At 40.5% G+C, this 25,895-nt stretch overlaps 1 protein-coding gene across 1 annotated transcript in view; it reads left to right on the top strand.

The window, feature by feature from the left end:
• LOC126413026 (AF4/FMR2 family member lilli) overlaps positions 1-25,895 on the top strand; it is a 423,561-nt gene that overhangs the window by 246,318 nt on the left and 151,348 nt on the right. The window lies entirely within an intron of this gene.

The following is a 25,895-nucleotide window of genomic DNA, read 5'->3' as shown; positions in this document are numbered from 1 at the left end:
AAAAGAGAAGTCGTGCTTCAGTCCAGTTCTCTCATTTTTGCTCATACCGCAATGTTTGTTTGTACTATCTCAACATGTCTTTCCACAGTAATTTTTTCTTACAATTACAATTGCATTCAGTTTAATGTGGTTTATTTCGTTTTTTTTTAGGTCTTTAATTTTGGATTAATTTTCGTTCTCCTTTCACCTGAATGTCATCATCTTGTTCTAAAGCTGATTAAAAGCCAATAACATTTTTCCCCATATTCTAATATGTGGATAGTGACCGAATTTTTCATTTGCAACCCATTTGGAAAATCTTCACAGTTTCTCAAAAACAAATAAAATATTGACTTGGGTTCAGAATGAAGGAGATTTTTGCCTTTGGATGTTATTTGTACTTTAAAAAGCTGTGTATACAGTACCTGTACATTTATGAGAAATTTTATTGCTACACCGTGTGATCAAAAATTGGCTGAAAATGACATAAAAGTTCGTCGCGCTCTCAATCGGTAATACTGGAATTCAGTATGGTGTTGGCCCACTCTTAGCCTTGATGACAGGTTACACACTCACAGGCATACATTCAATCAGGTGCTGGAAGGTTTCTAGGGGAATGGCAGCCCATTCTTCACAGAGTGTTGCACTGAGGAGAGGCATCGATGTCGGTCGGTGAGGCCCTTCAATGAACTTGGCGTTGCAAAACATCCCAAAGGTGTTCTATAGGATTCAAGTCAAGACAATGTGCAAACCAGTCCTTTGCAGGGATGCTAATGTCATGCAACCACTCCGCCACAGGCCATGCATTATGAACAAGTGCTGGATCATGTTGAAAGATGGTTGCCATCCCCGAATTGCTCTTCAACAGTGGGAAGCAAGAAGGTGCTTAAAGTGTCAATGTAGGCCTGTGCTGTGATAGTGCCATGCAAAACCAGGGGTGCAAGTCCCCTCCATGGAAAAACACGACCACACCACAACACCGCCTCTGAATTTTTCTGTTGTCACTACACTAGGTGGCAGATGTCGTTCACCGGGCAATCGCCATACCCACATCCTGCCATTGGATAACCACATTGTGTTCCGTGATTTGTTACTCAACACAACTGTTTTCCCACTGTTCAGTAGTCCAATGTTTACACTCTTACACCAAGTGAGGTGTCGTTTAGCACTTACTGGCATGATGTGCGGCTTATGAGTAGCCGCTTGACCTTGAAATCCAAGTTTTCTCACCTCCCACCTAACTGTCATAGTACTTCCAGTGGATCCTGATGCAGTTTGGAAACTCTGTGTGATGGTCCGGATAGATGTCTGCGTATTACACATTAAGACCCTCTTTAACTGTCAGCGGTTTCTGTTAGTAAACAGACGAGGTCGGCCTGTATGCTTCCATGCTGTACGTGTCCCTTCACGTGTCCATTTCACTGTCACTTAGGAAACAGTGGCCCTAGGGATGTTTAGAAGTATGGAAATCTCATGTAGAGACATATGACACAAGTGACACCCAATCACCTGACCACGTTCAAAGTCCCAGAGTTCCGGGGAGAGCCCCATTCTGCTCTCTCACGATATCTAATGACTACCTGATGTCGCTGATATGGAGTACTTGGCAGTAGGTGGCAGCACAATGCACATAATACGAAAAACGTACAGTTTTGGAAGTTTCCGGATATTTTTGATTGATTTCATAGTGTAAAATGTTCAAATACAACAAAAGTTCGTAAGTTCATAGAATTAATGGCATTTCCTCTGGTGTTTCGCGAAACTGTCAATTTTTAAGCAGAGCATTAGGTTGTTGTAGTTGTTAAAAACCATTCAATAGCCAAGATCACATGAATGGTTTTTAACAATTAAGCAATCACTCTTCAGTTTTCTCAAAGTGAGAAAATTCTATCGGTGTATTCGCTAGTTCATAGTTTCCTGTGTAATGTTGAGACTATTCGAACATGAAGTGCTACCCTTCATGATTGTTCAAAACAAATTCGTATGAAATATTAACAGTAAAAGCTTCATCTGTACATTAAGACAACCCCTATATTAATCTATTAAACAGTGTAGAAACGTTGACATCAGCAGCAATTGCATAATCAGCGAATATGGGATGACCTCATATTTTTCGAATGACAAATTTGGGAAAAAACCCTCTTCTTATAATAGGGTACCTACAGTACAGGACAAATAATTTTAAAGTTACTGTCAGCTCCCCCAGTCCCTTCCCTTGGAGGGTGGGGTGGGGTGGGGGGAATATCCACGTACCCCTTTTCTCTGAGTCAAGTGTAATTGTGGGGTCAGATGTAACGTTATTTTTCAAAGTGTTCGTGCATTATGTATCAGAGATGAGATGATGGAACCACGTTGGTATTTGCCTAAATAGATGCGGAAAACCACCAAAACACTACATCCAAGCTGGCTAGCACACTGTCCCAGGTTCTTATTCTGTGAGATGGATTCAATTCTGGGCAAGTGTGACACCCTGTATCCTGGGTGAGTCTCCTGGACCATCTAATTTGGGGAGGAGGGGGGGGGGATGTTAACTCCTTTGCTCTGCTAATAAGTCATTGGAAGAAATTAAACTGCTCTCACAAAATGCTGTTCATTCTAGTGTCCTCAGTGCAGTTTGTTGGTTCAGCAATCTATTGAGACCAGATTGCTGGTAACTTCACTTCCATGTGCACATTTTGTAGGTATGATTACTAAGCATTGTGCTCCTCTGTAGTACCATCTTCGCGTTGCTGGTTCAGAATTTCCTCCACTGCTGGTTTAAGATTGTGCAGAACATGATACGTGTTCTGCACTTCGGTTGCGCATCCTTGCAGTCCAGTATTGGATAGGTCTCATTGCCAGAAATGGTCCATCAGGACTGGATTGTTGTACATACCCTTAAAAATAGTGAAACCATTTTCTGCTGCCCATCTTTCTGCAGATGTGACACTTTAGCATGTTGTGAGAGTTTGTCGCCAGTTTCCTCATCTGTGGATCCCATAAATTAACTTCTTTTTCTGAACTCTCATTTGTTTAATAGATGCAAGGTGATCCTTCAGTTAATTCAGCTTCTGCAAGTTACAGATGCTGGCAGGAATTACGGTACACCTATTTTGCTGTTGAGTGCATGACGTATTACCACGTATAAAGTACAGAATTTTTGTGTACACAGCTCATTGCTGTCCATGGGGAACAAAAACACATTGATCTCCACATTCTGCCTCATTGAGTCAACTATCCTGTGGTGGGAAGTCAGGAACTTAAGCCAAAACAAAGGCAGTGATATTGCTCCACATTTCTCTTGACTTAATGTAGCAACACATGGGTACTACTCTCATTACGAATGATTCGCTTCAGTGGATAAACGAAAAAGAAATTAGACTTTTCTGAAGCAGCAAGTCTTCAAGAAAAGAGTTCACTCACATCATTACAGGGGAGGAAACAGAGAAACAACTGGCCTAAGTCCAACCTGCTGGAACAAAACAAACATAATCTTACTACATAAGAAGGGAAGTATTCACGATCTAAAGAACTACCGCGCCATTAGCTTACTTTCTCTTATATATAAAGTGCTCACTAAAGTCCTGATAAATCGCATTAAAATGGTAGTGGAGATTCCACAGCACATAGAACAAACTGAATTCCGCAGGGGTTTCAGTACGATTGACCATATAAATGCACTGTGTGAGGTAATTAGTCGACCCAATGAGTATGAAATGCCGCTATGCATAGCCTTCATTGATTTCAAAAAAGCCTTTGATTCTGTCAGCCGCACTGCAGTCATACAAGCACTGGCCGAGCAAGGAGTGGAAGCAAAATATTTAAACATATTGTGCAACGTTTATGACACGTCTGTAGCATCTATCAACATAGGAAAAACATTTGCAAATTTCCCATTGGAAAAGGGGTAAAGCAGGGCGATCTTATATCCCCAAAGTTATTTATAGCAGTTCTCGAGATGGCTATGTCCAAAATTATTTGGAACAACAGAGGGATAAGGATAAATCGTAAAAGGCTCACCAACCTGGGATTTACCGATGATATAGTGGTGCTAGCTAACAGTAAGATGGAAATGCAGTCCTATCAATGTCAGGAAGTTGGACTTAAAATGAAACACTCTAAAACTAAGGCTATGCATCATACGTGGGTAGCTGCATGACAAGTAACACTGAACGGCAACATCCTAAACAGTGTTACAGATTACGTTTATCTGGGGCATTTAATTTACACAAAAGGGGATTTGAGACCTGAAATTTTTCATTGAATTAAACTGGGTTGGAGGGCTTATGGAACGAATGCAACAGTTTTCAAATGTAGCATGCCAGTCTACTTAAAAAAGACAGTTTTTGATCAGTGCGTCCTACCGGTTTTAATGTACAGGTGTGAAACTTGGACTTTAAATGAATTTTTCAAAAGGAAACTTAGAACTGCTCAGAGACTGTGGAAAGGTCAATGTTTGGTCTCACTAAGAAAAATTGACAGAAAAGTGAAGACATATGAGCAATACCAGGAGTAAAAGATATTATAGAATGGGTTAAGACTTTAAAATGGAAGTGGGCAGGACATATTACACGAACGAAGGATGGAAGAGGGACAAAATCAGTTTTAGAGTGGAGTCCCAGAGAAAAACAGAGACCACCAGGAAGACCACCTGATCGCTGGGCTAAGGAACTCAGGAAAGTTGCGAGCTTCAACTCACAGAAGACGGCAGTGGACAGACACACATGGCAACACCTCTTAAAATGTATTAAATAAATTAAAAAGGCTCATCTTGTGTAGGTTGAATTAGCTGAAAAATAAATAAATAAATATGCTATATGCTTAAAAATAGTGAAAGCTTACAAATGTTTCAGCGACTGCATTCTTAGGAAAGAATCTGCAGTTGAAACTGCAGAAGAATTTGGTTATGACAATGCTGCTGAATGCTTTTGGAAAACTGCTTTGTCAGTAACATTGTAAAAGTTGACTTTTTGATATGGGACATAAAATAAAAAAGAAAGTAAAAAATTTAATGGCAAACTGTTTGTATTCTTCCTGTGTTAGTGAGAGCACTGTTCGAACAGATCTTAATCAACAACTGATTTAGATTTGCATAATAATGGATGACTTTTCTGTACACGTAGAGTTACTGGCATTACTTCAGTTTCTGAGAGAAACATATTTGGATATTTTTAAATAAATTGCAAAGTGTATTGAGAAAACTGACAGTTTAAAAACAATACTCTGCAGTTTGTACTGATGTTGCGCTAACTGTGGTCGCTAGTGAAAATGGCTTTGTTAGTCGGGAAAGACGAACTGTAACAAATTGTTTAACTTTTCATTGCATTACTCATCAGGAAATACTCTCTGTCACGGAAAATTTTCAGAATGCTATCCGTGATGAAAGATCTAACATAAATTACAAATATAATACACAAAGGAAATAAATCACAATTTGAACAATTTTTGAAGAAGTTGTTGTAGAGTATGGAGACATATATTTCTTGTATCTGGAATTTATTGCTTGAATTCAGGGAAAGTTAACTTTTTCCATACTTACAAAATAACTCTTCAAGTTTGGAATAATGAGGTAAAATTGGGGACTACAGAATTTGAAAATTAGCTGAAGGATAAACTTTGTATTAGTAATTAAAACTGATTTTGAATATCAACACTGTAAGGAAAGAGAGATTGCTACTTAACGTAAAGTCTACATCAGTAAGAGGGAGACACACACGGCATTCACACACGTAAGCAAGCACACATTGGGGCCCATGTCGCTTTACAGTAAGTAGCAGTCTGTCTTTTCCTACATTGTTAACTATTTAGTTTTAGTAGTTCGTCTTACGATGTTAGATACGAGCCACAATGACTGACAGTGCTCTTGCATTGCCTGGTGTGGCTCTAATGACACAGTGTGAGTAGTTGGACAGGGAAGCACCTGACAAAAGGGAATGGCCCATAAGCACACATTTTGCCATGCATTTTATTAGTGGTCTTACTACTAATATGGAATACTACACTTAAAAGGAAGTATGACATAAATGGTGATGAAAAGAAGCCCGTAGCAGATTAGACAGCTTATGTTTGTGTGTAAAAAGAACAACAGTAAAGATAAGTTGAAGGTGGCTGGTTTCATATTGTGGGTCAGGGTAGCAGTGGATATTCTGTGTGGCAGTATTTGGGGATCAGCCCAATAGTTCTCTAAACAAGCATAGTAAGCCAATTAAAAACCGCATTCAGGCTGGCCCACGTATTGGATGCCACTTTGGCGACTTCCGTGTCCCTATGCTATGCGTTACCCTGGTGGGGAAAGGGGAGCTGCAGATTAATATGGAATCCGAACCGCGTGTTGTTTCTGATGACTCCCCACATTATTGAGAGGTGAAGGCTAGATAAAGATGGATTGAAAATTTCTGTAGACTGATAGGAATTTCATTCCGGAACCCTTTTGGTTTCTGGGCACATGCTTTACTGGCAGGCCGTCAGGACCAGCTGTGATGAGGTCATAAGTGATTGATGACATATTTGTTGTTTGTTATATTAATTTATCCACTTTACTGGTTGTTGAGCTCTGTGGCTGTAGATTATATTACTTTAATAAATACAGCAGACAACCAGTCGTATACATGACCAAGTGGCTGATGGTTGTATTTTTTAAAATAAAGTTTATTATATTGTTGCACACAAAAATGGATAAAATTTAATATTCAAGGGGAAGATACGATTAATAATTGACATGTTCAAAGTGTGCAGGCTTCAACACGCTTGTAAATTGCTATTTTTGTACCCTAAGTAAATCTTTTCAGCAATTTTTACTGTGGTTTGTCAAATGATGAAATTCCAACATGATGATACTACTCTTGTTGCATAAAAAACTTCTTAAACTCTGGTGCAGAAAGTATGTAATATTTTTCTTTGAGGTCTACTGAATTTAGATCACACTGCTCTATTTCTTTTCTTTGTACTTGTGTATTGATTTACACCATTATTAGAAGTTACATTTATACTGTTTGTTTTTTTTCACAAATTAGAAGTTCCCTTTCCAAAACAGTGGTTACTTCAACTCTTACATCAACCACCCATAGTGACCTCATTGCCAGCCGGGGTGGCCGAGCAGTTCTATGTGCATCAGTTTGGAACCGTGCGACCGCTATGGTCGCAGGTTCAAATCCTGTCTCTGGCTTGGGTGTGTGATGTCCTTAGGTTAGTTAGGTTTAAGTAGTTCTAAGTTCTAGGGGACTGTGACCTCAGATGTTAAGTCCCATAGTGCTCAGAGCCATTTGAACCATTTTTTTTGACCTCATTAACAAATGCTTCTAAATTAGTGTGTGATTTGGAGGTAGCTCCTTCATAGTGATAGAAGAAAATGTACATGTTTAAACTCCACACATCTTCACAGTATATTATGGACTGAAGCTATGTGACACTGTTGATGTTACTTGTAATGTTGGTGGTGGTCTATACACTGGATGTGTTTGTGATGCAAAACACCACCTATTACATTGACATTTGAGTTGTAATTTCACTTTCTGTGAGAAGAGCATTTGGTTTGTGAATTCCAGCAGATCTCAAAGAAAATGCACGTACATGACAAAAGGTTAACATGTTGTGCTTGATACACAGTTAAGTTACAACAAACAGCAAGAGAATGTTACAGTGAAGTGTCTACACCCTTCTACTTGTCTCCAGCCGATTGCTCTGTAATATCCTCAAGTCTCTACTTCAGTTCTCCGAAAATACCCAATAACATAAGATTGACTTTCTTTAGGAACAATACATTGCCTGGGGAAACTCGGCAACAAATTTCATTTGAGTTGTAACACCTAATAATCAAGCAGTACCATGTTCCTACCGCAACAAATTGTTTTGTGACTACAGAAGATTTGTAAATGACAATATGCAACTGACTGCAAATAGTCGCTAGTAGTATTAATTAATAAAACTAAAAATCTACTTCAATTGCTATTAATTTCTCATTCATTATACAACTGGTTTCAAAGCGTAGAGCTTTATATTCGGGTACTACCAACTGCAAAGAAGAGGAGCTGCTAGCATACAAGAACCAAAGGTGTGACATACCAAAGTGAAAGGTAAAGCTGTGGAAATGATGTACTCACGTAATTATGGAAACGTAAAGGTGTGCAGTTCGGGCCAGTCATGTCATGGGGTTTTGCACTCTCATGCAACAAATGTGTGGAACTGAAACAGAGGTGAACTTGGTAATAAATAAATAACTGCACTTGTGCGTAAGACAAACAACCAGAGCACAAAAGAGAAGTGACTAATGCAGTATGGTGAGGAAGTCAGCTGACCAAGGCAGCAGAAATGACTGACATAGGAGCGAATGCGATGGGGAACCGAAATACATAGCTGTACCGGTGTTGGGAAATGGATCTGTCTGCTTATGTAGGTGTGGTTCACAAGATTGATACAAAATAGAACTACAAAGCTGAGAGTATAACAACATATAAATATGAGTGTTCAGCAAAAATGCAAAAAAGTTACTGTGACTCATTATTTGGAAGAAATGCATATAAGTCACTGTGAATCAGTCTCTGCATTAATCCTGCTGTACCCGAATTGCAGTGTTCTAATCCACTACATATGGGCTTGCTTTCTTTACTTGCTTTCTGTAGTCCTAGTTCATAACCCCCTTCTTATTTCTTGCTTATTTGTTTTATGTCTGGTGCTATTTCTGTTGTGTATATCATTCTAACCTTGACTAAAGTTTGTACACTTGCACTTTGTGTTGACCCTTCATGACGAGTCCATACATGATTACTGATCTTAACTGTTGACATCATTCTCCAACAACACTTTGCCTGTTGTCTTATTGCTCAATTTGTAGATATATTTTATTATGTTATCAGTACCTCATTTTATTTGCATTTTTATTTTTTGTCTTTTATCTTCTTATTCTGATGCACTCTGTCCCATTGACTTTTAGGCATCATGTATTTTCTTAAAGAAAGAACCAAAATGAAGGCTTAAGTATAAAAAGCTGAGTCAGGGTTAGAATGATACACACAACAGAAATAGCAGTGTACACAAGTCAAACAGCATGGTATATCCACAAAACACTAGGTGTAGTGAAATAGGTTAGAAATAAAAAGGGTCTATAAACTATGACTAACGAAAGTGAGTAAAGACACTAAGCTTACATATAGTGGATGAGAACAGTATAATTTGGATATGGTATGATTAAAACAACAACTGAGTTATATTCACTTCCAGGTATTTTTGCCGAACACTCATGTTTAAATGTTGCTATATTTATTCTGATATCTGTAGTTTCATTTTTTATTGGTCTTTTGAACCATATTCACGTAAGTGGATAGACCAGTCAGCTCATTTCCAGCTCTTTTATGGCTGTCTAATTTGGTTCCTCACCACAATTGCTCCTCCATCAGTTAATTGCACCGCTGTGGTTGCTGGTCTTATGCACGAGTGCAAATATTTACGTATTGGTTTATTACGGATTTTATTTTTGTTCAGATCGCTCCCTCTGTTGGCATCTTTGTTCCAGTTTCATGCATTTGTTTAACCTGTGTGTAATACCTCAAGACTGACTGGCCCAACCTACACACACTTCTGTTTCCATAATTATGTGAATACACCACTTTCATATGTTTAACACTCATTTTAGTTTGTCAAACTTATAGTTCTTGTATGCTAGTATCTCCTCCTCCCATTTGCAGTTGGTGGCACCTGAAAATGAAGATTTAGGTTTCAAAACGAGTTGTGCTCTAAATAAGAAATTACTGCAACTTATTTTATTTAACATGTTCTGCAGTTGCAGACGCTCTTCCAAAAAAATATTTTGTAACAATATTAAGCTGTTTTAGTTACCTGTTAAAAAGCTACTTACGTGAATGAAAAGTTCCAGGGATTAGTTTTGTTACCTCTTTCTCTTTCAAGCTCATCATAATATATAAAAACGTCAAATTAGTTCTAACTTTTATGACTTCAGTTTTTCATTTAGAGAAGCTTGAAATGTTCAAAAATTTAAGGTGTTTTTTTTCTGAAATACTGGGATGAAATAACACTACGTAGGTATTGTGTCAAGTACACTTCCACATATACTCACACAGGGTGTCCATAAAGGTATGTCCCAGTTTCAGTGACATATAGTAACAGTTTCACTTAGACTATTTCAACAAATCATTCATGAGAAGGAAGGGATACTTCTGTAGATTTTCCTGCAAAAGTTAAAGCACCTTTAATTGTACAGCACACATCAAACCCAAAATCTAGTTCTCCCCTCACTTTGGTTAACAGGTCTAGACTAATGGAAGCAATAGCGTTTTCGAATGTGTGTCTCAGATCTGACTCATTATTAGGTAGTGGCAGACTGTAGACATAATCTTTTACAAAGACCCAAAGGAAAAGTCACATGGCGTGACGTCCAGTGAACTTCAAGGCCAGTAGAAAAGAATTATTGTACTGACCATAATGACCAATCCAGCAGTCAGAGACTCTGGCATTCAACCAATCTCATACAAAAAGATGTGAATGGGGCCCAGTCCTGTTCCCAAACCAAGTTTTCAGCTTCACCTTCTAGTTGGGGAAAGAGCCATTCTTGCGACGTACCCAGATAAGCCACCCTTGTTACGATAGCTTCAGTGCAAAGATGTTGATGATCTGTACACTTATGTCAGAATACAGTGGCAGAAAAAGTTTAACTTTGGGGAATCTCTTTGATATTGTAGACGTTCATGAGGATATTCTAACTCCTGGATATGAACATTGTGTGTATTTACGTTTCCGCTTACATGTAAAGGTGCCACATCACTGAACACCACACAATCAAAGTCATCTTCCGGCTAGAACATTTTACTTGCATTTGGCATTAATGCATTTACCAACTGTAACTAAGATGGGGTGCGAGTGTAAAAGGTTTCCTAAAACCTTCTACACTGTTATCTTTGGCAACAGAAGTTAAGGACTTGCTTTTCAAACAGACTTAATGGTTGGTGTATATGCCCTAGGAAATCTAGGAAAAACCCCTAAATTTTTGCATCCAGGAAAAACCTTTTTTTTTAATTCAGGGAATTTTTTATTGTTTCAATTTTCAGTTAAATTTTTGTAATTTTGACTGGTAAGAACTAATACTTCAATAAAGAATTTTTCTTTAGCCAGCTACAGCAGAATACTACCGCAGCAATAAAACATAAATGAAAGAATAATGCCAAAATAAAACTTTAGTTGCAAAGATGATGTGCCATTTACAACAAAAATTTGTGCACACAGAAGTGTCTGCTGACAGCATGCACACAGAAGTGTCTGCTGACAGCAGAATGTGTCAAAGTCTATGCCATACTTCGTAATAACAAACTACTTTGTATGCGGAACCTACGAGAAATAGCATAGGCCTCATTTCGATGAACATGTCGTGGGAAAATATTGCGAATGGTGGTTTGAGGATCATTACTTCTGAAGTAAATTTCCTTTTATGCAAGATTAATTACATTACTTTTGAGAATGTGCAATGAGTTTCTTAAATCATGGGGTGTTAGACTATTATTCAAAACTTAACACGGAAGACCAGCCACTTACAAAATTTTTGGGCCTAGAATACCAGCCATTTATGCCATTATTTCAGATTTTATGGGCTCATTTGTTTTTGATATATCTTAAGAAGAGAAATTTGTTAACATCGAGTATAGATTTAAGTTTCAGGAGGCCGTTTCTGAAAGTATTTGTATGGAGTGTAACCATGTATGGAAGTGAAACATGGACGATAAATAGTTTGGACAAGAAGAGAATAGAAGAATTCGAAATGTGGTTCTACAGAAGAATGCTGAAGATTAGATGGGTAGATCACATAACTAATGAGGAGGTATTGAATAGAATTGGGGGAGTAGAGGAGTTTGTGGCACAACTTGACTAGAGGAAGAGGAAGGGATCGGTTGGTAGGACATGTTCTGAAGCATCAAGGGATCATCAATTTAGTATTGGAGGGCAGTGTGGAGGGTAAAAATTGTAGAGGGAGACCAAGAGGTGAATACACTAAGCAGGTTCAGAAGGATGTAGGTTGCAGTAAGTACTGGGAGATGAAGCAGCTTGCGCAGGATAGAGTAGCATTGAGAGCTGCATCAAACAAGTCTCAAGACTGAAGACCACTAAAACAACAACGGGTAATATACACTAAAAAAGACTAGGCATCAGGGTTAGTTTTTCATATTTATTTTAGTTCTTTCACAATGACAAATTATGCAATAACAAATGTAAAAAGTATAATTATCCTTAAAAAATGCAAAATGAGTTCTTTAGCAATTTCATGTACAGTTTGCTATTCTATGGAAAAGTCGTAGAAGTTGACATAAAATGTATTCAGCCAGCTAAGACACGAAATGTTCAGAGCACAGCAGTGAAATTTAATATTGTGCTTGTCAGAAACATTCAGCTGCTGAGCTTTTAGGATCCTGTCCAACCGCAGCCTTGGAGCAAAAAATTGTTTTGACGAGCAATATTGTATGTGAAAGCTTAACTTTCCTTGCAGCTCTGCCGTATGTATATTAATTACAACTATTAACTTTTCCCATCTGTGTGTTCACACTATTTAACAGTGATGTTCCTATTGACTGACTTCATCATGTATCCTGTGCTCTAAACATTTGTTGTATTGGCTGATTAGATCAGGTGATTGAGCTACGCTTGGCCAACAAAATCACATTGTAGTCTCAGTTTCAGCCCTTCGGAAACTACTGTGCTGTATTCGGTGGAATGTGTGCTTATTCTTTCATAATATGTAAATGTGCAGTGTGTGTGTCACCGTGCATCAAAAATCTTTCCAAAAATTATTATTATTATTATTACTTTCTTTTTTTTTTTTTTTTTTTTTCCTGTCTTTCGTTTCTTAAAGTGTTGGGAAGTTCTGTGTCAGTGTTAAAAAACCCTTCACCATGCAAAGGATTGATAAGTTTTACAGTTGCAAGGGAAAGTATATGGTCACTTATTATTGGAAAATTGTACTTTCACGTGGTGGGATATAGTACATTTGCAATCAGAAAAAAGTGTATTTTCACCTGAGAAAAGTGTGTTTTTAACCAGAAAATCCGGGAATTTGTTTTTTTTTTGTCCACATATACACCCTATTTTAGGACTACAAAGGTTAGATGCTCTGAAATAATCATAATCATCTTCATATACTTTTGATTGCCTATGATTTTTCCTTTACACACACATCCAGTCATTTTGGAACTGTCTATACCATTGGCAGATCTCAATTAAACTTCAAACAAAATGCATGTTGAACTGAAATTAAAGATTCACTCTCAGCAAACTGCAGAACACGAAATGCATTATGCACAGGTGTTGCAGTTTTACGTGTGTGGCACCGTAAGCGGAAAACAACAAAGCAGCACTTGTGCATGTGCTGATGTAAAACAGGTTGAGTTAATCTTTTGTGACCTTGAACCAGGACTCTGCAATGCTTACAGTTGATACTTGTAAAATTTATAACTGGGATATGAACACCCTAGAATCCCATTGTATCTTGCTAAGAAATGTTCATGTCATAGTTATGGAATGGAGAGATTTGTTCTCTTAATGTGAGCATGAGTGTTTCTCGTGCCTTTCTAGCCATAGGAGAAGGAGGGATGGGGGCGGGTGGTGGTGGAGGAGGAGGAAGAGGAGAAGGAAGAATCCACGAAATTCCTCTGTCATCTCTCTCCATCTTCCTTTCTTTTCCAACTGTAATCAGAGTTATTGGGCATTTAATTCCTTGTCCAGCTGCCAGCTGCTTTAAATCAGTATTCATTCTGCAATGGGGTGTGCACTGCACAATTGGCAGAGCACTTGCCTGTTAAAGGCAAAGGTCCCAAGTTGCGTGTCCCACTCCGGGACACACTTCTAATCTGCCAGGAATTTTCAAATGTTGTTCTGTTCCCAAAATTTATTTTAAATGTTGAACTTATATGACCACAGGAAGGTCTATTTTGCTTGTTTAGAGAGAATATTAGGGGTTTGAGTCTGGGTACTTGATATGACATTTTTGTGTGTGCTGCTTGGAATAGGAAGGTATCCCATCCTTCCCTTCTGCTTAAGAAATTTCATCTAGTGGTGGATTTGAATAGGCTGGTTAGTGTGAAGGATTATGTTCGAATACTAGAATGATTGTGCCACAAGGAGGGAATGGTAAATATCATCAAATAAAAAAAAATGCAAACTTTCAAACACTCTCCCTCCCGCCTGAAACATGGGAACAGCTAATTGATGACTTTTAAAAATTTCTTAAGAGTTTTATGTACTTTTGTTTAGTCTTTCATCAGAATTCTTCATATGTTGGTTTCATAGGAAGATGCAGGATAGTATTTGTTACTGGAAGTTAACATCTAAAATGCATACTCAGTGGGCCATGTAGATTCTGATGCAGATAAGAGTTGGTCCGTGATTTTCTCCCCTCATCTGAAAATTATAATTGGATCTTCCAAGTGTAAATTTTCATTCAGTTTGGACAGAAGTATTGAAATGTGAGGAAGTAAAACTAAGCATGTATACCAGACAACTGCTTTCACCTTTTGTGGACACTAAACTTGTGTAATCATACAAAAAATTCTTTTAAAATTCATTTCATGTATAAGCCCCATTGTTTCCTGGTTTAACATTAATGTATGATATATTTCCAGAATGAGATTTTCACTCTGCAGCGGAGTGTGTGCTGATATGAAACTTCCTGGCAGATTAAAACTGTGTGCCCAACCGAGACTCGAACTCGGGACCTTTGCCTTTCGCGGGCAAGTGCTCTACCATCTTAGCTACCGAAGCACGACTCACGCCCGGTCCTCACAACTTCATATCAGCACACATTCCGCTGCAGAGTGAAAATCTCATTCTGGAAACATCTCCTAGGCTGTGGCTAAGCCATGTCTCCGCAGTATCCTTTCTTTCAGGAGTGTTAGTTCTGCAAGGTTCGCAGAAGAGCTTCTGTAAAGTTTGGAAGGTAGGAGACGAGATACTGGCAGAAGTGAAGCTGTGAGGACCGGGCGTGAGTCATGCTTCGGTAGCTCAGATGGTAGAGCACTTGCCCGCGAAAGGCAAAGGTCCCGAGTTCGAGTCTCGGTCAGGCACACAGTTTTAATCTGCCAGGAAGTTTTGTGATATATTTGCTCTCTTACCACTGCAATTAGTCTTTCTGAGTTCTCTCTCATCTGAGTATTTGTCTTAAATGACTATTATGACTCCTCTTCTGTGATCCAAGTAATGTTTATACATTTTGTTGTACTGTATGGTTCTTGTTCATGTCTGTGCAGCAGCTGTTTACATATATTTGAATGTGATGTGTTTCCTTGCAACATACACCTATGCAGAATTGTTAATTTTATGCATACCTCATTTCCTGAAAAATTTTGTTATTAGAACAGATTTGTAAAATGTTGAAAGTACAAAATAATCATTAAAATTTCAGGTGCCGCCCCCCCCCCCCCCCGACACTCTCTCTCTCTCTCTCTCTCTCTCTCTCTCTCTCTCTCTCTCTCTCTGTGTGTGTGTGTGTGTGTGTGTGTGTGTGTGTGTGTGTGTGTGTGTGTGTGTGTGTTTTAGTGTTACAGTGTTGTTTTCCATACCATATTGTACTTCGTTCATTGGTTACAAGCGTCTCACAGTCCCATGTGCTTAATCATTTGCTGTTTGCTGTAGGAAGAATAATGCTACCCTCACTTCAAATCCACTAGTCATTTTAGTATTCTGTCACTCTGGTTTCTCTGTTCCCTTAGGTTCTCTATATAAGTTATTTAAATAAACTGTGTGTGGGACACCAATCAATTTTTTGCGGGTGTGTTTAGTGTTTGAGTGGTTCATAATTAGTTGAAATTACTTTGTTGTCTACACAGACACTATATTTATTGTGCAATGAATCAGGACAAAATACTGGTTGTCTCTCTTATTAACTGAAAAGATGCAAGATAGAGTATCAAAACAATGACAGTAATGTGAACATCCAACTCCATTCGTAAGTAACACATACACCAGTTTTCCAGAGCCATTGTTCAAAATCATGTAATACCATTCAGAACTTCGCATTAGTGATCAATATGTACAAAACTTTAGTGCCCAGTCTGTAGTAACAAACAATGAACTGTAAGAAATCCTGGATAAACAACACAAAGTAATCAAAATACACACTAGTGGGTTCACCTTAGTGTGCGTACTTTGACAGAAGAAATTTAAAATGCTAATGATTAGCTCCATTCGTGAAGACACTAAAGACGGTCATCAGGAAATATGTTTCCCATTTATCCACCATATTTCTTTATTATAAATTATTTATTTAGCAGATCTCTTGTAGCAGGAACTTGATCCAAAACAGTAAAAAATACTTTATGATAAACAGTGATAAAATTTTAATGGGAGGTCATACTTCTTAGGCTAGATTTGAAAATAATAGCTGAAGGGGACTTCATTCCTTCTTTCATTCAGGTGTGTGCATTGGCCACAGATCAAATAAGGAAAATGATACAATGCCAACAACAGGTGATTCACATACGCGAATGTGATGAAAGTGCGTATTAAGTAATGTTGTTTTTTTTTTGTGAAGTATTTATTGATTGTTGTCAGCAAAACATAAAAACAGAAATTCTCAAAACTGAGATATTGGTGACCCTTTTATGATAAAGTTTTGTTAGAAGTTCCTATTTTGACGCAATTTGTTCAGTTCTGTTTTATGGAGATCATTAAAGGTATTCGTTATTAATCCTAGTTACCATGTACTATGCCTAATTATGGAAGGTGTCAGTGAAGCATGTAGTTTGTACCTTTGACAAAGTCGTTCTGTAGCAGTGCGTCTTACCAGCGTTACTTATGCGTAAAATAGGGCAAATGATGATGCACATGTTAGTAATTACAAACATTATTGTAATAGTGTTCTTCTTGACCTCAGTGCACATCGGCTACGTTGTTATCCTAACAGTGTTGAAAAAATGTAGCACTGGCTAACAGAGTCCTAACAACAGGTGCTCCCCCTTTCCCGTCCCAAACGAGCGCGCGTCCGGAAATGAGCGACGTCGGTTGCCGACTGCCTACGGAAATTGAACGCAGTAAATCACAGCGGCGCGTCCGAGGTAACGATGTAAATTCGTGAGACCAACTGGGAATGGGAGAATCTTTAGGTGCAGCGATACCAAGGCAATGTGGGCGTCGCTGCCCATTCTGATTCCGAAGGTGAATCAGCTGGCGTGTAGCTAAGACGAACCTGTTGCGCACATCCCGTTCTCTTGTTTTCTTCACTTGCGAGCCGCTGGGGCGGTGCAGTGGCGAAATCTCTGGGTGCCTTGTCGAACTATTGCCAGCGTGCGTCACAGTTCAGCGTTCTGTGCAAGAGATGGCAGCTCTGTTCCGACTCAGTCCCGCGTGATCAAAACTTTGTACTACAGGAAATAATGTAGAAAAGTGTACTGTTCTTTTTTCTTTCTCATTTTGTAAAAGTTGTTATAACGCATGATATGTTTCATAAGTTTATCTACTTGTTGATAAAACAAACTGAAACAGTAGGCACATTTGATTCTCACCTATTAAACGTTTTGATGTAGCGTCATGGTACGAAAATTAGCCTCGTCCTAGAAAAGTGAACCATAGCGTAGTTATACACTACGATGACGCTGAAGGCGCGTATTGAATAAATGCAGCGACTAGTTGCTTTTTACGCCGAAGTGGCCCGATGAGTAGCGTGATCTGCTTCTTGAGTATCATGGTAGCTGTCCAGATTTCCTCCTCGTAGCAGGCGGGTAGTAGCTGACGAGGTAAGTAATAATAGTGGCTGGTGGGGCGGTATCGGGAAGCATCACATACGGAATGAGCGACTACACCGATGCGCGTGGAAACAGCGAAAGGGTGGTGCAGGAGCAAGTTAACTCCTGCTTAGAGGTCAAGCCCGCAGAACAGTACTCACTGCTAACCCGTTCATAGCCGTTTCAATAGATCTGTTGATACTATCCTTTGATCATAACCCCGGCCTTCTCTAGATACTTGCATACCCAACGGAAGAAATACGGGCATATGTGCGTACGTATATAAGCTATTCATTTTAGGAAACAAATGATTTCTCTTAACATAAGGACGTAGGTAATTGTTTTTAAAGAACAGTAAATAGAACTGTTACCGTATTGGATCAGAATTGCATTTAAATATCATCAGAACTGTTACCAGTGAGCCAGTTACACTGAAGATGTTACTTGGACATTACTATTGACGTTTTTCGATCATATTTACGTAATCCTCCCCTTATACACCCCGGCCCTTAGAGCTGAAATGTCATCTGGACAATCACCGACCAGCAGAGCAACACAGGGTAACATGCGTCCTAAGTTTGGTTGAAACTGTTCATACTGTTCAGTCCGCACCCTAACCATGAAAGTCCTCTACAGTATTTTTTCAAATCACGTAAACCATATTGAGTATGAACCTTCAATTGAAATGGCTTTCATGATATGCAATCAGCCATTTAACACGCACTGGTGGTTAAAGTAGTCGTCCTAGACTTTCCCACGCGTTACGATCTTGAGCTGTACGCGTCCGTGTCATTTCTGCTTGTTTTCTAATGTCATCTACTCACCTTCCGTCGGGTGTCGTGTCGATTTCTTCGTCTTTGCAATGCAGCAAAGATATTCCTTGGTCCAATCTGCCATCAGTTTGCTTGGCTGCATGCCTCACCAAACTACGTCTTAATTGGGCGTTCTTTGCATACGTGGAAGCTCTGCAGCACTGTTACAGAAAAATGTTCTCCCCTTGTGTATGTTTGATGGACCATTGGTTTGCTTTTCTGCAGCCCAGTAATTCCTAACATGAATCTTTTCATTGCTTTCTGAGCAGTTACCTGTTCATGAAAGGGTTTCCAAAGATAAGTGTGGCCATTATCACATTGGAAACATTTTCGCATGAACCACCTGAGTACAAATGTCAGCTCACCAGTGCACTGCCTTCTTATACGTTGTGTGCAGGATATTACCATGTGTGCGTATCTCTATCCCGTGACTTTTGTCACCTCAGTATGTACTAAATAGGAATAATAATAATCAATAGAAACTTCTCAATTTATTATTTATTCCTAATTTCACAGTGCGGTATGGAATGGTGAGAATATTCGTACCAATGAATCAGGAGCATGAAATTTTAGGTGGTAGTCTAGTAATATACAGGGCGGTCCATTGATCGTGACCGGGCCAAATATCTCACGAAATAAGCGTCAAACGAAAAAAACTACAAAGAACGAAACTTGTCTAGCTTGAAGGGGGAAACTAGATGGCGCCGCCATAGGTCAAACGGATATCAATTGCGCTTTTTAAATAGGAACCCCCATTTTTTTATTACATATTCGTTTTGTACGCAAAGAAATATTAATGTTTTAGTTGGACCACTTTTTTCGCTTTGTGATAGATGGCGCTGTAATAGTCACAAACATATGGCTCACAATTTAGACGAAAGGTTGGTAACAGGTAGGTTTTTTAAATTGAAATACAGAACGTAGGTACATTTGAACATTTTAATTCGGTTGTTCCAATGTGATACATATACCTTTGTAAACTTATCATTTCTGAGAATGCAAGCTATTACAGCGTGATATTCAATACCGCTTCAACCGCACGCGAGCTATCTGCCGGACATCCATCATGTTGTAAATACATCGCCATTCTGTCATGCAGTGAAACATCTTGTAGTAACATCGGTAGAACATTACGTAGAAATGAGCATACATTGCACCATTTAGATTGCCATCGATAAAATGGGGGCCAATTATCCTTCCTCCCATAATGCCGCACCATGCGCTAACCCGCCAAGGTCGCTAATGTTCCACTTGTCGCAGCCATTGTGGATTTTCCATTGTCCAAAAGTGCATATTATGCTGGTTTACGTTACTGCTGATGGTGAATGACGCTTCGTCGCTAAATAGAACGCGTGCAAAAAATCTGTCATCGTCCCGTAATTTCTCTTGTGCCCAGTGGCAGAACTGTACGCGACATTCAAAGTCGTCGCCATGGAATTCCTGGTGCATACAAATATGGTACGGGTGCATCGATGTTGATGTAGCATTCTCGACACCGGCGTTTTTGAGATTCCCGATTCTCGCGCAATTTGTCAACTACCGGTGTGCGGATTAGCAGCGACATCAGCTAAAACAGCTACTTGGGCAGCATCATTTTCTGCACGTCGTTGTTGACGTTTCACATGTGGCTGAACATTTCCTGTTTCCTTAAATAACGGAACTATCCGGCGAACAGTCCGGACACTTGGATGATGTCGTCCAGGATACCGAGCAGCACACACAGCGCACGCCCGTTGGGCATTTTGATCACAATAGCCATACATCAACACGATATCGACCTTTTCCGCAATTGGTAAACGGTCCATTTTAACATGGGTAATGTATCACGAAGCAAATACCGTCCGCACTGGCGGAATGTTACGTGATACCACGTACTTATATACGTTTGTGGCTATTACAGCGCCATCTATCAGAAAGCGAAAAAAGTGCTCCAACTGAAACATTCATATTTCTTTACGTACTGCACGAATGTGTAATAAAAAATGGGGGTTCCTATTTAAAAAAAAAAAAAACGGAGTTGATATCCATTTGACCTATGGCAGCGCCATCTAGCGGGCCAACCATAGCGCCATCTGGTTTTCCTCTTCAAGCTAGACGAGTTTCGTTCTTTGTAGTTTTTTCGTTTGCTGCTTATTTCGTGAGATACTTGGCCCGGTCACTATCAATGGACCACCCTGTAGACTATTTACCAGTGTTACTTAGGGCTGAAGGAAGACGCGACCCCAGTATCTTGTACTACCCGCACGACAGGAAAAGTAGCAGCAGCAGCAGCTTGTGGGCGTGTCACCCGGCCTGAACTCTAACAATGAGATGTCTGTTGCTCGGAACTAAGACTTCGCTACTCACGTTGTGCATGCACAAAAGGGTGTTACGGCGCACGTTGCCTCTCTGACAGCTGACGTCTCGCGGTGTGACTGCGGCACGAGAGAAGTGCAGAGATGCTGGCGTCCAGTTTGGCGGGCGGCAGCTGCCCGTGTGGCCTTCTGGCGCAGGTGTCGCACCCGCAGCTGCCGGCAGCCACCTGGCGCCGCCTTTGCTCCTTTGCCGCTAATAGCGGCGGAGACAAAGAGCCTGCAGCGGCCACCGTGCGCGGTTCTCCTGTAATCACCAGCCTCGAGCCCGATCGCAAACCCTTATTAGCGTTTGTAGTTGGACACAAGTCGGCGGTCACCTTTCCGAAAAAGGTTCAGACATGTCTGTTCCTGGCGAGAGTGTAGTGTCAAGCTGCTGTTTATGGCTGAATCTTCCAAACTTGTACAACAGCCAATACGCCATACACCGCTGCTTCGTCTCATCAGTCGCAGTGGCTGGCAGGTGAAGCGCCAGTCTAGGCAACGTATGAACAGATTATTTATTTCAAGTTTCTGCTACCAGTCACTTTTTTATTTTATGCTTAATCTAACATAATGCAACGCATTTCGAACATGTTCTGTTGATCTTCAGGCGTTTATACATACATACATACATATAGAGAAATGTTACCTAAAAATAAACAGTCTTAAACTAAATTAATCTAGAACTCTTTCCCCATTGTAGCTGCTGGTGTGGTATTTGGGGGGAAGGAGGGGGGCAGTGTATGGCTAGAAATCGAAATCAGTGGTCTCTTTTGCTGGTTTTCGTCCTTGTGGTTGACTATGTATATCACAGCAATTTCATTATCTTGCTGCTTCACTTGCGTCACTGGTGTAATGGCGGACTCCTACGCAGCCAGTGAACAGTATGTCTGCCTTCTCGGGCGCTAGTCGTGTGGGTCCGTTGGATCCTGAATGGCGTTGAGTGTGGCCCTCTATTCCGTAACCGTATAACAGTCCCTGCATCCCGACCAACGCCAGCAGCAGCATCGCAAAACCAAAAATTGCAGTCTCGACTGGTCAGTCTTCCCGCAGTAGATGTGCTGGTGAGACAGTTCTCCTCCTTACACGACGCTTCCCCCATATTCTCACAAGCAACCAACATTCAAATGCGATTTATGAATCGGATCCCCGCTGCCTTATATTGCCTTATATCCAGGTGGTTATAACTGAAGCGCAGCTACTCATGGTGGTCCAGTGTAGGCGGTAATTATCGCTTGGCAGCGAAACTTCGTAGATATGCTAGCGCGGAACTCATTTACTCTGGAAAAACTTAGTTTCAGTTTGGGCACCAGATGCGACTCTGATGTTAATATCTTCGCTATCTATGGTGCCCATACTGAAAAAGTTGTGTAAGCGATTGTTGATAAGAAAATCAACATTATGCCTTTACTTGTTTGACCTTTTCTACCCACGCCCCGTTCCTAATCCATTACAAATAGGAACGTTTCTATACATCTTTCCTGCATTCACCGGGCGAGATTTGCATCTGGTGTGCGTAGTTGGATTTTATTCGGTTCCGCATTAACGCATTGAACTCTACCTTGTTTCGCTGCCTTATCATAACAGCCCACACTGTATCTCTGTGGGTAGATGCACTATAATTCTAACCACGCGGTGTAAAGTATACCTAGTGTGTAGTACACTTCGTGCCAATTCGACGTTTGTTCAATGACACCCGCATGGTGTTGCAATTTCAATTGCTAGCTACATATTTCATAGGGGGCGACCTCTGATTACTGCAGACAGTTGTTTTCCATCGGTTACTGTACAGGAGAGTCAACGCAAGGAGCCGAACCAAGGATTCTCCTACCAGCGAAACCTTAAAAATTTCTGAACATTATTGGTCCTAACTTGATATGTTCACTCCAGCAGATCGCAGTGGAGAAACTCTGTTTTAGCGCTGTAGCGTCCATACCTGACATTTGCTACTTTCTATAATCCATCGACTGTCCCTTTTCCTCCGTAGAAAACGACAATTGTATTTGCACGATATGATCCAGTGGTGTAGTATTTGGAATTGGAAAATAAAAATTAACCAGGCCATATTCGGTGGTTGGACGAAACTATGGGAGCACCGTGCGACATGTGATGCATCCGTGAACGTAAATGCAGATGCTAGTAAAGTCTGTAGATGGGGGTGTTGTGCTTGACCACGAACGGTACATGTGCAGTGTCCTCAATATGTTGCAAGTGTTAGTTGTGGCCAGAACAGTGTTCTGTGTAGTTGTGACTTCGAACGTTGGCAGACCGTTTTGTATTCGTGTAGTGGGTGCTTCCGCAACTAAGGCAGCCGAAGTGTTTGATGTTTCAAGAGGCCAGAATCTAAGATTTATACCGCATGGAGGAAAAGTGGAGAAACACCATACGCTAAATCACAACGCGGACCAAAGTGTTCGGTGAATGGTTGTGATTAACAGTCACTGAAGAGGGCTGTGACGAAAAATAAGAGGTTGACATCTTCAGAAGTCACTCCAAAACTGAATGTCGCACTCGCGAATCGTGTTAGCACGAAGGGAGCTCCAGGGGCACGGAATTGCAGGAAGAACGGGAATTTCAAAACTACTCTCGAAATGCAAATGCTCATAACTGGAAAACGTGGCATCCAAGCCGTAAAACGTGGACTGTGGAGCAGTGGAAGAAAATCTTTTGGGCCTATAAATGTATCACACAGTTACTGATCTCTGGCAGAGTATGCGTCCATAGAGTGAAACATGGCGGGGTTAACTGATTCAGTATTCCATGGGCACCAACGGTACCTTGCAAGGTCGCATTACTGTCGACGATTACGAGAGTACTTTGGCTGACCAGGTCCATCCCCTGGTACAGCATTCGTTCTCCAGTGGTGATGCTGTGCTCCAAGGCGACAGGGCCGCTATTCACACCGTTCGCATAGTTAAGGACTGGTTTTGTAAGTAGGAGTATGAACTGTCGCATCAATCCCTGGCCTCTAATCATCAGATGTCAGTATTTGTCAGCCTGAGTAATCTACTGTGGATACGAGGAGGGGTTGTGTTCGTTATCGACGTCCTCGTGTCATCGTCACCGTACAGGACCCGTGTTCGTACATTCCGAGAGGACTTGAAGCTGTTTTGTATTCCAACTAGTTTCCTACGCCGACGTAGACGTGGTATTGTATGGTGTTCGTCGTGTTTCGATATTTTTAAGCCAAACCCCCTCTGTTTCACGGCCAAGTATAAATACCCTAGCCGACAACTCTCCACAACGGCAGGGATTTACCTTGACGGATTCGGTGACGTATTTAGGCCTTGAAACTGATAGTCTTACTTGGAACGATGACATCGCTAAAACCACAAGCGAAGGCATGTTCATTCTGATTCTGCTTCTATCCTGTGCTCAAAGAGCAGGGGTAACTACAGATTGTAAGCTCCTACTGTTCCGTCATCTCGTACTTTTGGCCGCCGCTCTACGAGGTGGTCAAACAGGCTAAAGAGTTTGTAAGAGTGTGCATAGTAGGTTCTGCTGAGATAAGAAAAAACACCGATACGTTGCGCCGTTTCCGAGTTAGTTAGCGTTGAAGTTTGCTAATCAGGTCGTTGCGCACGCAAATTCAAGCGGCCAGCCATAGACGGTGTCGGCAAACGTGTTCTTCGTTTGGTTTCCTAAAACTAAACAAGAGAGCGAAATAAAAATTGGACGTGGGACCGAAGCACTGAAGTACGAAAGTGAGCAGTTTCGTGTTACCGTGTATGATATGTGACCAACTGTCACTAATTATATCTGGAGGGCGGCTTGAATCTCCGCGCGCAGTGACCTGATTGGTTAACGTGAATGCTAATTACCTCTGAAACGACGCGCAACGTATGGATTTTTTCTTAAAAATTGCTTCGCGGCACAACCTACCCTCCAACACGCATACAAGCGTTCAGACTGTTTCTGCCCACAAAATATACGGGTCGCCAATGCAGTGAACTTACCCGTGCTCCCAAGTAACTATCTATTGCAAAGTCATAGAAGAAAGCAAATTGCACATTTATATGAGGGACAAGGAGCGGGAAGTACAGAGCGCTTACCTCGGAAAGAACAAGCATTACTCCACTGCCAGGAATTCGTATTCTTATATGAAAATTAATCAGAGTATTAGGGCTAGAATATCGAACAGATCGTTAACGCTGAGAATAACGTTAACCGGAAACAATCACACGGTACGTGGGAGCATAACTTGGCGTTATTCCTCTAATTAGCCGTTGGAGTATGCTTTTCGTCTACTTAGGAAGGTGTTAGTGAGATGGAGCTCTGCCAGTGCTCGTCAATTTGATATAAGAAGTTAAAGCGAGACGAGGTGGATTTCTACAGAGAGCAGCGCCCATCACCAATGTCTTTACCCCTCACGCGCATATCACCCCAGGCGTCAGGAGAGTAACAGCAGCAGAATTTGCCAAGAAACAGAAAGGCACTGACCAGCTACTGCCATTGTTAGGATTTCACGATTGAAATTGCGGAGGATATTCCTTCTTCTGTTTAACTTGAACCCATCTTCATGGTACTGTGGCGATGTAGGACGTCTGGATCGTTAATGCAAGATGGGGAGATGCAGGTGACTTGTAACCATATCCTATGTAGATCATGCAAGATTCAGTCGACCAATTATTAGTGCGCAGCGCTTAGGTAGAACTTCTCTGAGAGAAATGAGATGGTGATTAGTGGAAAGTCCAGAGTGCCGTACACTTCAGGTTATACACGAACGTGAATAAAATAGAACAAAAAAAAAATTGCAACGGACAAATAACGCACAGGAAATTTAAAGTCAGTTTTGGTCATGGAGCAACTGACGTTATTGGTTTGAATTACTTGTAATTGCAGTTTTATTTTGAATGTAATTTTAAGTTGTTTAGTAATTGGCCAAATAACCAAACTAGAATACTGCAATAGTAAAAGCGCTGTTAAATGACATTCACTTGCGGGTAAAATATTTAAATTCCTCACAGAAATTGTGATGTCTACAGTGAGTGCAGAGCGTCCCCTTCAATCCCATACTAATTCTGCACGCCGGTCTGCGCGAGAGGTAGCCGTAATAGTGATTCTGCACCTATCAGAGAAACATG

The sequence above is a fragment of the Schistocerca serialis genome, chromosome 7 (assembly GCF_023864345.2).
Source record: "Schistocerca serialis cubense isolate TAMUIC-IGC-003099 chromosome 7, iqSchSeri2.2, whole genome shotgun sequence".
NCBI lineage: Eukaryota > Metazoa > Arthropoda > Insecta > Orthoptera > Acrididae > Schistocerca > Schistocerca serialis.
The sequence above is the reverse complement of the archived record's forward strand: the minus strand, read 5'-3'. Positions and strand labels throughout refer to the sequence as shown.